The 12,867-nt window shown below is 41.3% G+C and overlaps 1 long non-coding RNA gene across 1 annotated transcript; it reads left to right on the plus strand.

Annotated features, from left to right (window-relative positions):
- Window positions 1–9,324: 9,324 nt before the first annotated feature.
- LOC131249278 (uncharacterized) lies at window positions 9,325–12,535 on the plus strand. Its single transcript, XR_009172783.1, has 3 exons — window positions 9,325–9,540; window positions 10,247–10,331; window positions 12,458–12,535. It is a non-coding gene; the product is annotated as an uncharacterized LOC131249278 (long non-coding RNA).
- Window positions 12,536–12,867: the final 332 nt, after the last annotated feature.

Consider the following 12,867-nt stretch of genomic DNA (forward strand, 5'->3'; position numbering starts at 1 on the left):
CCACGGCTTAACCAAGACAGTGCGGCCCTTACCTTGGGTCTCACCTTAATGTATATATTATATATCCACGCCGTCCATACTTTTTTAATGATCATTTTAGTGTATTATCGAAAAAATTAAGCAGATCCAAATCTCAGGAGGACCATACCATAGGAAACAGAGTTTTTTTTTTAATCATTAATGGGCCAGAAAGGTTTTGGATCAAGTTGATATTTGTTTTATCCCTTAGTCCAGGTTTACGTGACTTTATCAACTTATTGGATGGAAAATAAACACTAATTAAACTTTCAGGAGAGCTCTAAGAATTTTTAATGGTAGATTGTTTAATTATCACCGTTTCGTGGAGTATGGTCCACCTGATAATAGGATCAGCTTCATTTTTTAGATCATGATCTAAACTAATGTGATAAAAGGGATGGATGGAGTGGATATAGAATAGATAGATAAAGGTGGGACTTATAGTAAGGGCTGCACCGTCTTGGGTGAGGCCGGGATCTCACCTAAACTGCGCCGTCTATTGTAGCGGCCAGATGTGGGGCCCAGTGATGCGTTCATGGAATCTAATGCGTCCATCAGATTCCTCACTTGAAAGGACCTCAGTCTCAAAAGATCAGATCTGCACTAAAACCAGCCTTTTTTGCGATTTATATAGGCCCCTAAATTCAAGTGACGGCGTTCACTCCTAGATATTTTCCTGTGATGTGATCGATCTAAGAATTGTATGTACTTCATTTTTTGGGAATTAGCCTGAAATGATATGAAAAAAGGATGGACGGAGTGGATACACAATATATATATATATATGTGATCGATCTAAGAATTGTATGTACTTCATTTTTTGGGAATTAGCCTGAAATGATATGAAAAAAGGATGGACGGAGTGGATACACAATATATATATATATATATATCAATTTTGCCCAATTTATATATATATATATATATATATATATCAATTTTGCCCAATTTTCACGACTAATGGAACCTGATAATAACCCAACCTGACCGAATCCGCTCCCCGTGAAAAGACCTGGACGCGGATTGGCGAGTGACACTGCCATTAGCCAATGGCTATGGTCTGTGTTCTGTGGGTCCCACCATGATGTACTTATTTCATCCACACCGTCCATTCATTTTTTTCAGATCACTTTATTATCTGAGCCTAAAAATTAGTAGATCCAAATCTCAAGCTGACAACATCACAGGAAACAGTGTTGATTAAATGCCCACCATTATAAAATTCTTCGAGGCTACAAAAGTTTTGGATCAAACTGATATTTGTCTTTTCGCATCATCCAGGTCTGCATGACCCAATCAACAGGTTGGATTTCAAATAAAAAATATACTGGGTCCTAAAAGGTATCTAATGGTGGACATTCAATCATTATTGTTTTTGGTTCACTTGAAATTTAGATCTCCCTCACTTTTGGTACCAAGCTCTAAATGATCTAGAAAAATCAATGAACGGCTTGAAAAAAACACATGCATCATGGTGGGGCCCACAGAGCACTGACAACTACCCACTCGGGCAGTGGCACCGTCACTAGCAAACCGCGTCCAAGATCCGACACCGTCACCGTCACATGCATCATGGTGGGGCCCGTTTGGCCGGGTGGATTGGAAGGGATTGAATGGTATTAGGGTGGATGGCATGGATTTCCAGGTAATGATGGTGTTGTCAGTGGATTGCCTTAAGATCCATGGGATTGCTATATACCGTGATTGCTATATCGAGTCTGTTTGGCACGCCTGGCCAATCCCGGGATTAAACCTTCCCACCCCTTTCAATCCCTCAAACCAAACACGTCCCAGGCAAATTTGAATGGATTAGGGTGGATTGGATGGGATTTAAAGGTAATGATGGTGTTGTCAGTGGATTGTCTTAAGATCCATGGGATTGCTATATCTCGGGATTAGGTCACCCAGTCTGTTTGGCACGCCGGCCAATCCTGGGATTTAACTTCCAAACCCTTCCAATACCATCCAATCCCTTCCAATAAGCCCGGCCAAACGGGCCCTAAACGTCTCCCAGTCCAGTTCGGAACTTCACATGCATTTCCCTCTGGGGATTTCCTTGATACTCTGGCTGATTTGATAGTATATACACGTGCACCTAGAAACGGTAACTTTGGCATGCATGAAACCCACCATAGGTCGTTACCCCAAAATCAAATCGATTAGATGATCTAGACGATGATTAGATGCTTTGACCACGTTAAATTTTAGTCGTTCATTAGATGCCTACCAATCAGCTTCTTCTGTTTATTAGTCTGAGGTAAATTTTGTTGGATGGCCCATCTACAGTAGGTCCCAAAGCTTGGCCGGTCCGGGCGTAATAATTATAAGTTCATGTGCATGAACCATCACACTCTGCTAGAGTATCAGAACTTTCTCAGAGGAAATTGAATACAATGCTTGACGGTGGCATTCACAGTGGTCAATTTCTCTTTTCTTACATGACGTCTCTCTTTTGTTTTTTCTAGTATTTTTTTTTTTTTTTTAACACATGAAATTGGTTGGCCTCATCATGAGTATCACCGTGGGAAAAAAATCAGCCCCATCTGCTCATCAAGTGGGCCACCTTATAGCTAGCAATCATGTATCATATGGCCCACCTAATGGGTAGATGTGGCTGATTTTTTCACCGATGATTCTTATGGTGGGGCCAGCATATTGGGAAGGGATGGATTTAGCATTCACTTAATAAATTGGAAGCTATCTACTAGGTAGACCGCTGAGTGGTCATTCGAATGAAAAAATAAGAATCTTGATCAAATAAGCTTGTAGATGAAATCATCTCTCAAATGAAAGCTTTGAAAGTAAAGGAGTGAAATGACTTGTGGGCTTCTTGAAAGTCACACGAGTAAACAAAGGTGGCACTAGACATACATCCGCCATATATATGGCATACGGATGATACTCACAATTGAATGATCCAAATGGTCCAAAGGTTGACCATCTAAATGGGTGGTTAATAAACATTGATAAATTGCTTGTTTGTGATCCTTACATTTGTGGCCTATCTAAAGCTCAAAATTTCCTCATTTTTGCTAGATGAGCTTATTACAATGCATACATTACTGTGATTTTGTTTATTAAATGGGCGCATCACAATGCATTGGGCTTCCCTTCCCCACACTAATTTAGGACATTAAAGATCATATGTTCCTTTGAAAAATTTCAATGCATTCCAATTCCTCTATGTTACTCTAGCACATGTGTGGGCTTATGATATAGAGCAGATTGCGGACAGTTTCATGGCCAAGATGGATCAGAAAAGGCTCGGTCGATGACAGAAGTGATCCGGACTATTAGACCTTAGATCAGGTGTATCTCGCAATCCGGAATGAGTTACCTGACGTAAAATATATGATTTTGGGGTAGAACGAGCTACTTTAGCCAACCAACCCCGCTATGTCGGGTTACGCAACCTGGAATTGCGAAAAACCCCTGAATCGACAATCGTTTCCTTGTTTTAATTTCGTTTTTACTATAAATAGTAAGTTTTAGTTTGATTATAACTCTTCATCTGTCGGGCTTTAGGAGTTGTGTCCAACGTGAAAAGAGCTTAGAATAATTAAGAGAACGGTTTGGTGAAGCCAAATAGTACATTACTATTTTTTGGCCGAAAACCTTGCGCACTAGTAGACATCACGACCATTTATAAATAGTAAGTTTACTATTTATAGTAAGTCGCAAATTCTAGGAGTTTTAGTTATAGTTTGATTCTGATTTCTTTCCCCTTGCTTGGTACCCCTATTTAAAGGGTTGTGAACTCGTTTTTAGGCATTCATTAATCAATTTCGAATTTATTTCTATTTCTTGCTTTCTTCCCTCGTGGATTCGAGAAGTCTCTGTGAGGAGTCCAGAGAAATTCCGTGGATTTAGAATAGTTATCCTCTTGAGGAAGACAGTGCTCAACCTCATGTCCTCCCCTGCGTAAGTTTAGTATCAAAGCCAGATTTCTCCTCGGATCAATGACTTCTAACGACGGGTCGGGCAACAATCCCATGGGCAATGCTCCAGGGAATTTACCTTTAACGGCGGTAGCTTTCGAAGCAGTGTAGCGAGAGAATCGGCAAGCCATGCAAGGGCTGCAGGCTTCCATTACCGTATAGCAGATCTTTTGGTGAAAAACCTGGGGCAACTCCGTGTTCGTGGTGGTAATCCTCCACCGCCAATTACTGAAACTCGTAATCGCCCTGATCGCAGGATAGTACCAGTAATGCATTCAAGGGTCATTCCTTAAGAAGGGAGATCCAGTTAGGAGAAGATCGACAACATAATCTTCCAACACCCTAGACAAGGCGATCGAGTAGATCGGACAGATTGAGAATTCAAGATGCAAGTTGATATTCCTAACTTCAATGGCCAACTACACATTGAGAATTTTCTCGATTGGCTTTCTGAAGTTGAGCAATTTTTCGACTATATGGACATCCCTGAAGCAAAGAAGGTTAAGCTCGTGGCCTACAAGTTGAAAGGCGGAGCTTCAGCTTGGTGGGAACAACTGCAACTCGCACGAACCAGGCAGATGAAAGCACCAATCCGCACATGACAGCGGATGAAGTAGCTACTACGTGCCCGATTCTTCTCTAGCGATTATGATAAGATATTATTCCAATAATACCAAAATTGTCAGCAGGTAATCGGTCGGTGAGAGAATACGCAGAAGAATTTTACCGCCTGGCAACGCGTAACGATTTGGTCGAGATTGAATCGCAGTAAGTCGCCCGATTTAACGGTGGATTGCGTATGGCTATTCAGGATCGGGTCCAGATGTGGTCCGCTTAGACGATGAATGATGCGATCAAGTTAGCTACTTGGGTAGAAGCGTAACTTGAATGTCCTAATACCTGGACCTATCCTACTGTAAGGATCCCTGTGGCAGGTCCGCCCAAGGGAGCTTTACAGCCCAAGAGGAAGTAGCTCATAGGAGCACACACTCAACCTCGTACGTTTGAGAACCGAGATCAGGGAAGCGGGCAAGCCAGACCCCAAAGGGGCGTATCGACTGTTGTTGGTCCAAGTAGAATCCCGAACCCCTATGCTCGGCCAAGGCCTGACAACTGCTATTGTTGTGGCCAACCGAGCCACCTATCAAATACTTGTCCCCAGCGAAAAGTGGCAAACCTCGCCATCAATGATAGCAGTGCTAATAACGCTTATGAAGATCCAAATATTGAAGAACATGAGCATACCACCAAGGACGAGGCAGATAATTCAGGTTGGGTTCAGCAAGATCACGACGAGTCGCTCGTCATGAGGCGACTATTATATGCGCCAAGAAAAGAGGTGCATCTACAGCGGCATAACATCTTCCACAATAGGTGTATGGTGAATCGAAAGGCTTGTGACGTGATCATTGACATTGAAAGCAGCGAGAACATCGTCTCCAAGGTCATGGTGAAAAAATTGCAATTGAAAACGGAGCGTCATCCCTCTCCATATACAATCGATTGGATCAAGAAGGTCAGCGAAACAAAGGTAACTGAACGGTGCACCATATCCTTTTCAATTGGCAAACATTATAAGGATGAAGAGTATGCGATATGGTTGACATGGAAGCATGTCACATACTACTCAGTCGACCCTGACAATCTAATCATGATACCACTCATAAAGGGCGAGATAACATATATATTTTCGTCAAGGATGGCCGGAAGACTATATTGGCCCCTATAGATCCAAAGGGACCACCTGAAACTTCTAAAGTAGAGGGCCGTTTTCTCTTAACCATACGGGATTTCGTAGAAGAATCTAAAGAAACAAGACATGCTTATGCATTAATTGTAAAAGACAAAGAACTCCAGCCTATCATCATCCTTGAAAGACTAAGGCCCTTGCTACATGAATTCAAAGAAATCTGGCCCGATGACCTCCTCGATTGGTTACCCCCATGTGGGATATCCAACACCATATCGACTTTGTCCTTAGGTCCAGTTTACCTAATCATCTTTATTATCGAATGAGTCCGAATGAGTGCGAGATTCTGCAGGGACAAGTAAAGAAGCTGATCCGTAAGGGTCTTATTCGAGAAAGCATGAGCCCATGTGCCGTACAAGTTTTATTAACTCCAAAGAAAGATGGGAGTTGGCGCATGTGTGTCAACAGCCGGACCATCAACAAAATCACCATAAAATACAGGTTTCCTATACCACAGTTAGATGATATGTTGGACATGTTAGAGGACTTAAAAATATTCTCTAAATTGGACCTAAGGAACAGATACCATCAAATTCGAATACGATCGGGTAATGAGTGGCAAACGATCTTTAAGACCAAGGAATGATTGTACGAATGGATGATCATGCCCTTCGATCTTTCGAATGCGCCTAGCATATTTATGAGATTGATGAACCAAGTTCTGAAACCTTTCATTGGGCGGTTCGTTGTGGTTTATTTCAATGATATTTTGATATACAGTTAAGATGAAACCACCCATATGAAATACCTCAAGAAGGTCCTTCAAGTGCTCACTAAAAATAAACTGTATCTCAATTTAAAAAAGTGCAGCTTCATGACTGATAGCCTATTATTTCTGAGTTTTGTCGTAACATCCACATGTATTCGGGTGGATGAGGAAAAGGTGAAGGCAATCAGAGAATAACTGGTTCCCACAAATATTTACGAAGTGCGAAGTTTTCATATACTGGTGACATTTTATCGTCAGTTTGTGAAAAATTTCAGTACCATTGTGTCATCAATCACAGATTGTATGAATAAAGGGCAGTTTCAGTGGACTGACGAAGTCGACAGGAGCTTTGCCGAAATCAAGCGTAAATTATCCACGACCCCAGTTCTTGTACTTCCTAACTTCGACAAACTGTTTGAAGTCGAATGTGATGCCTCATATGTCGAAATTGGGAGAGTTTTGTCTCAAGAAGGTAGGCCGGTAGCCTCTACAGTGAGAAACTTAGCGATACACGCAAGAAGCGGTCTACATATGAGATCGAGTTATACGCGGTGGTCCAAGCACTGCGACATTGGCGACATTATTTGATTCAAAGGGAATTTATACTTTTCACGGATCATCAAGCTCTCAAATTCATTAATAGTGAAGCTAACATTAACCGTGTGCATGCTAGATGGATCTCGTTTTTGCAGGAATTCACGTTATTATTAAAACACAAGTCAGGGCAACAGAACAAAGTAGCTGATGCGCTGAGTTGCCGTGCAACGTTGTTAGTCACTATGAGCAATGAGGTTGTCGAGTTCGAGCGCCTCAAAGACATATATGCTGATGACGACGACTTCAAAACACATGGGTTAGATGGCAAAAAGGTCACCCTGACGACTTACATATTCAAGACGGGTTCCTTTTCAAGAGAAATTGACTGTGCATCCCGAACAGTTCGCTAAAGAAATAAATAATCCAAGAGCTACATGGAGGTGGCCTCAGTGGACACCTTGGGCGAGACAAGATACGAGCTCTTGTGAAGGAAGGATATTACTGGCCGTAATTGGTACGTGATGTGAGAAAGACAGTCCAACGTTGTTATATTTGTCAGACCTCCAAGGGGTAATCTCATAATACGGGCCTCTACACCCCGTTACCCGTGCCTAATGACCCTTGGGAGGATTTATTTATGGACTTCGTGCTTGGTCTCTCATGAACACAACACGGCATGGATTCAGTGTTCGTGGTAGTAGATCATTTCTCTAAGATGGCGTACTTTATTCCATACAAAAAGACTCTCAATGTAACACACGTGGCGAATCTATTCTTCAGAGAAATTGACGGCTACATGTGGTTCCCAAGACTATTACTTCTAACCGCGACACGAAGTTCATAAGCCACTTTTGGCGGACTTTGTGGACTCGATTCGATAAACGACTTCAGTTCAGCAGCGCCTACCACCCACAGACTGATGGTCAACTGAGGTTGTGAATCGCACGTTGGGAAACTTCCTTCAATGTATTTCAGGAGAATAACCGAAGCAGTGGGATTTGGCTTTGTCTCAAGCGGAGTTTGCATTTAACAACATGGTGAACCGCTCGATAGGGAAATCCTCGTTCCAGGTTATTTACAGACGAGTACCTCGCCACACGCTAGACTTGGTCCCTCTACCCAAGTTCCCAGGCATGAGTATTGTAGCAGAACATATGACAGACAAGATCATGAGCATTCATGCGGAGGTACAAACCAAGCTATATGCCTCGAACGAAAAGTATAAGGATCAAGCGGACAAGCATCGGCAACAAAAAGTATTTGAGGTGGGCGACCAAGTAACGGTCCATTTGCGCAAAGAAAGATTTTCGACCGGAATGTACAACAAGTTTAAGAATAAAAATATTGGACCGGTACCAATCATCCGAAAGATCAATGATAATGCTTATGTTGTTGATCTTCTAGATGACATGGCGATCTCATGGACTTTCAACATCGCGGACCTGACCGAGTATCATGAACCAGAGCAGGATGAGAACTCCAGGATGAGTTCTTTTGAAGTGGAGGGGACTGATGTAGAGCGGATTGCGAACAGTTTGATGGACAAGATGGATCAGAAAAGGCTCGGTCGATGACAAAAGTGATCCAGATCGTCGGACCTTAGATCGGGCGTATCTCACAATCCAGAATGAGTTATCTGACGTAAAATATATGATTTTGGGGTAAAACGAGCTACTTCAGCTAACGAACCCCATTATGCTGGGTTGCGCAAGCTAGATTTGCGAAATACCCTTGAATCGACGATCGTTTCCCTAATTTAATTTCGTTTTTACTATAAATAGTAAGTTGTAGTTTGATTATAACTCTTCATCCGTCGGGCTTTAGGAGTTGCGTCCAACGTGAAAAGAACTTAGAATAAGTAGGAGAACGGTTTGGCGAAGCTAAATAGGGCACTTACTATTTTTGGCCGAAAACCTTGTGCACTAGTAGACATCACGACCATCTATAAATAGTAAGTTTACTATTTATAGTAAGTCATGAATTCTAGGAGTTTTAGTTGTAGTTTGATTTTGATTTCTTTCCCATTGCTTGGTACCCCTATTTAAAGGGTTGTGAACTCGTTTTTAGGTATTCATTAATCAATTTCGAATTTATTAGAATTTATTTCTATTTCTTGCTTTCTTCCCTCGTGGATTCGAGAAGTCTCTGTGAGGAGTCCAGAGAAATTCCGTGGATTCGGAATAGTCATCCTCTTGAGGAAGATGGTGCTCGACCTCATGTCCTCCCCTGTGTTAGCTTTGCAAAGCTCTCCCAATCCGTGGTCCATCATATCAACCTCTCATTGCTTTCGGATTCTGTTTAGTTTCTAGTTTGTGATTCTACCAGATTTCTTGACGCTTTGTATGTAATTCATGTTCAATAAAGGAATGAGAAATGGCTAGTATCTTCCTATTGCATTTTGATCATGAATGCATGTTTACCTATCAGTTTTTGATGGCTTGTGATTTGCTTGTTTACTTCCTAAAGCATTGATATTAATTTTGCACGCCATCCCTTTTGTCAACAGATATTGTTCTTCTCGTGACAACATGACCATCGATCAAGTTTTGCCGGTTTCACGAGGCGGTGAATGGAATTGGGAAAATCTGGTATGCTTTATAGTTTCTTGTAGCAGTTTTCTTTTCGCATTCCGTTTTCTCATTGATATACTGAGTACTGGTTGTTTATCATCATTGACATCTGAATCTAATAACCGAATATCACAAGGAATCTTAGTTTCAGTGTCAAGTATGTGGAATCTAATGCATGTAATATGTTAAGCAGATCTAGACTTTAGATTGAAGTTCTCCTTAAATGACAACAATACACTGATAACTGATAAGTGGTTTGATCAGCCCCATGTGGCCAATTGGTAAGAATTAGACCTTGAAAAGAGATGGAGAATGGAAGGTTTACTCTTGTGTTTATTCCAAAAAGGTTCATACAACCAATATTGTCATCATCGTCTAAGCCTTACCCAAAATAATTGGGGTTGGCTACGTGAATCCTTCTATGCCATTCCACTCTATCAATGGCCATAACTTCACCATATTATAGGATCAGCAAAATAAACATGAAACACAGCTATCCCCGCTCTCCCATGTTAAAATAGTTACATAACTATCTATGTCTGTGCACGTGCGCTGTGTGCTGCTCTCCCATATTAAAATAGTTACATAACTATCTATGCTCATGTACTAGTGGAATAAGTAGCTTATCTTACACAACTTACTATCCAAACGCCCTTAAATTATTTTCTTCCGGATTGCTTGTTTAAGGCATCCCTTCGTTCTTAACATTTACATTTTGTTTCAGGTTACGGCTTGTGCAAAATGCAATTCAAGAAAAAGGGTAGAAGACTCTGGAGGAAGCAAAAATGAAGCTGTTTAAGGTCCCAAGGGTCAGCCACCTATCCATCTACACCATTGCTTTTCATATATGAGAATTATTGAATGCCCCCGTGGTGCTCTCCACATCTGATGCACGCGGTGTTGTCCAAATCGTACAATTCATATCATATTCACGATTTGAAATTTATATCATATCGTATGGGCATACCATTCAAATCGTACACCCAAATTGCAAATATTAAATAATTGTACAGGATACGGATTGGCTACTCCCCCTGCCACAGCGAATGACTGGTGGTCGGTGCTCTGTGGGCCCCACAATGATGTATTTGTTTCATCCATGCCGTCCATCTATTTTAATAGATAATTTTATGCCATGAGACCAAAAATTAGTTATATCACAATCTCAGGTGGACCACATTACAGGAAACAGTGTTCAATGAAAGTCGACCATTAAAAGCTTTTTGGGGGCCATAAAAGTTTTGGATCAAGCTGATCTTTGTTTTTCCCCTTAATCTGGGTCTGTATGACCTAATCAACAGGTTGGATGTCAAATAAACAGTACACCGGTCCTTAGGAGGATTTAAATAGTGGATATCCAATCACTATTGTTTTCCTGTGGTGTGGTCCACCTGAGAATTATATCCATCTAAGTTTTGGGAAAAAGCCCTAAAATGATCTTTAAAAATGGATGAACGGAATGTATGAAACAGATACATCATGGTGAGGCCCACAGAGCACCGACCACCAGCCACGGGGCTGGTGGCAGGGGGAGTAGCCAATTGTACGATATCGTACAAATATATCCGTTTCCAATTGTACAATTATCGTACAAATTGTGTAGAATCGTACGATAATTGTAGAATTTTGTAAATGGGCCCAAAAACAATTATCGTACAATTTTTTTCTTCTTTCTTTTTATCCCTCTGCTTTTAAAGCATGAAAAAGGCTCCTTCCTATGCTTATTCATTTTTAGCTTCTTTCGATTTACCCATTTTTTATCTTTTTCTTTTTTTACCCTTTTTACCATTCTACACATGAAATGTATACAGTATGCATGTTCTCAAATGATAACATCATGAATCATGATATGCGATTATTTTTTATGGCATATTGATGGGAAATGGATTGCTGATGAGTTTTTTTTTTTTTTCCCTGATTTATTTGTATTTTTTCATATGTTTTCATTTCTTTTTAAGAAATCAGAAAAAATCTTACGATTGACGGTAGGATTTGCGATTCAATACATGATTCGACCCATATTACAATATGTGATACGATAACGACATTGGCTGTACGTGATTTGTATCCATGTGGGATATCCGGGCAGTTCATCAGGTGGGTCCACTGTGTAGACGACCTGGACCTTAAATCAGGTCAGTCGAATCACCAGGTGGGCTGCATGCATACATTGAATGTGGACACATGCAACTAATCTTAAACAGTCCATTGTTTTCTACATGCATAGTGCACTGCCTGATGAGTTGATTGCCCTAGGTTTTTTTTTTTTTGGGCCAGGTCATCAACATAGTGGGGCACGCCTGATGAATCCGTCACACATACCAGGTTGGGATGTGTGGTCACATGTAAAGGTGCGTGCATGTGTGCTTATGGCAGAGATCCTTGTGTAAGATAATCTTCACGTACTGGAAATGAGCTGCTTGCCCCAATAGTTCTAAAACTGGGTGATTCGACTCAAAACTTGGCTTAGCCAACCTGACAGGATTTCTAGTCGAGTCGCTTAGAAACTTGCTGATGATGGAGATTAGCTTCTGACTCGCTAAGACTCACTAAATCATCTTGTCAACTTGGTTGACTCGACGGGACTTGGCACGATCTGAACCAAGTCACTCGTTGAGTTAAATGTCTTTTAAACAAACACCCAAAAAAAAAAAAAAAAAAATCAAAGCGGGAGAAAGGTTTCAAACACCTGACCTCACAGCTTAGCTAGACACGCAATTACCACCTTGCCATGCATTGCTTAATCAGATTAATCCTCTATTTTATAATCATACTATCATAAACATCTGTTGTTATTCCAAACACTTCTTAGTCTAATCATTAAACATCAAGATGATTGAAGTAGAGTCTTCAGGTCAATCGGACCCTGCTAGACATCGAATTGAGTCTAGTTTTTAGGTTTTTGAACTATATATGATTACCCTTGATACCACAGGCCCCAAAAGACTTCGACATACTGGCAATACCCCTGACAACAACAGCACTACGGATGCTTAAGATGAGAAGAGGGATGTTGTCAGAAGTCTTAAATCCGACTTTTCTGGGTTACTCGACCGGTTGTGGGTTAGCCTCGACCGGTCGAGGGAGCTGCTCAACTAGTCGAGCACTGCTCGACTCAAAGTCTAACAAGCTCACCTTTTGCTGTCCGGGCCGCTCGACCGGTCATGGGGATAGCTCAACCGGTCGTAGGGGTCCCTTGACTGGTCGAGCAATTTGCATGACCAGTCGAGGTTACGCAGATTCATTTCCGGATTTAATGCGGACTACGGAAATTTGAGTCAATTTTCGCAAGGGTGCGAAAGGGAAGTTGCCTAAACTATAAATAGGTGTCCCTAGGCTTATTTA

This window comes from Magnolia sinica, chromosome 6 (assembly GCF_029962835.1).
Source record: "Magnolia sinica isolate HGM2019 chromosome 6, MsV1, whole genome shotgun sequence".
In the NCBI taxonomy this organism is placed as follows: domain Eukaryota; kingdom Viridiplantae; phylum Streptophyta; class Magnoliopsida; order Magnoliales; family Magnoliaceae; genus Magnolia; species Magnolia sinica.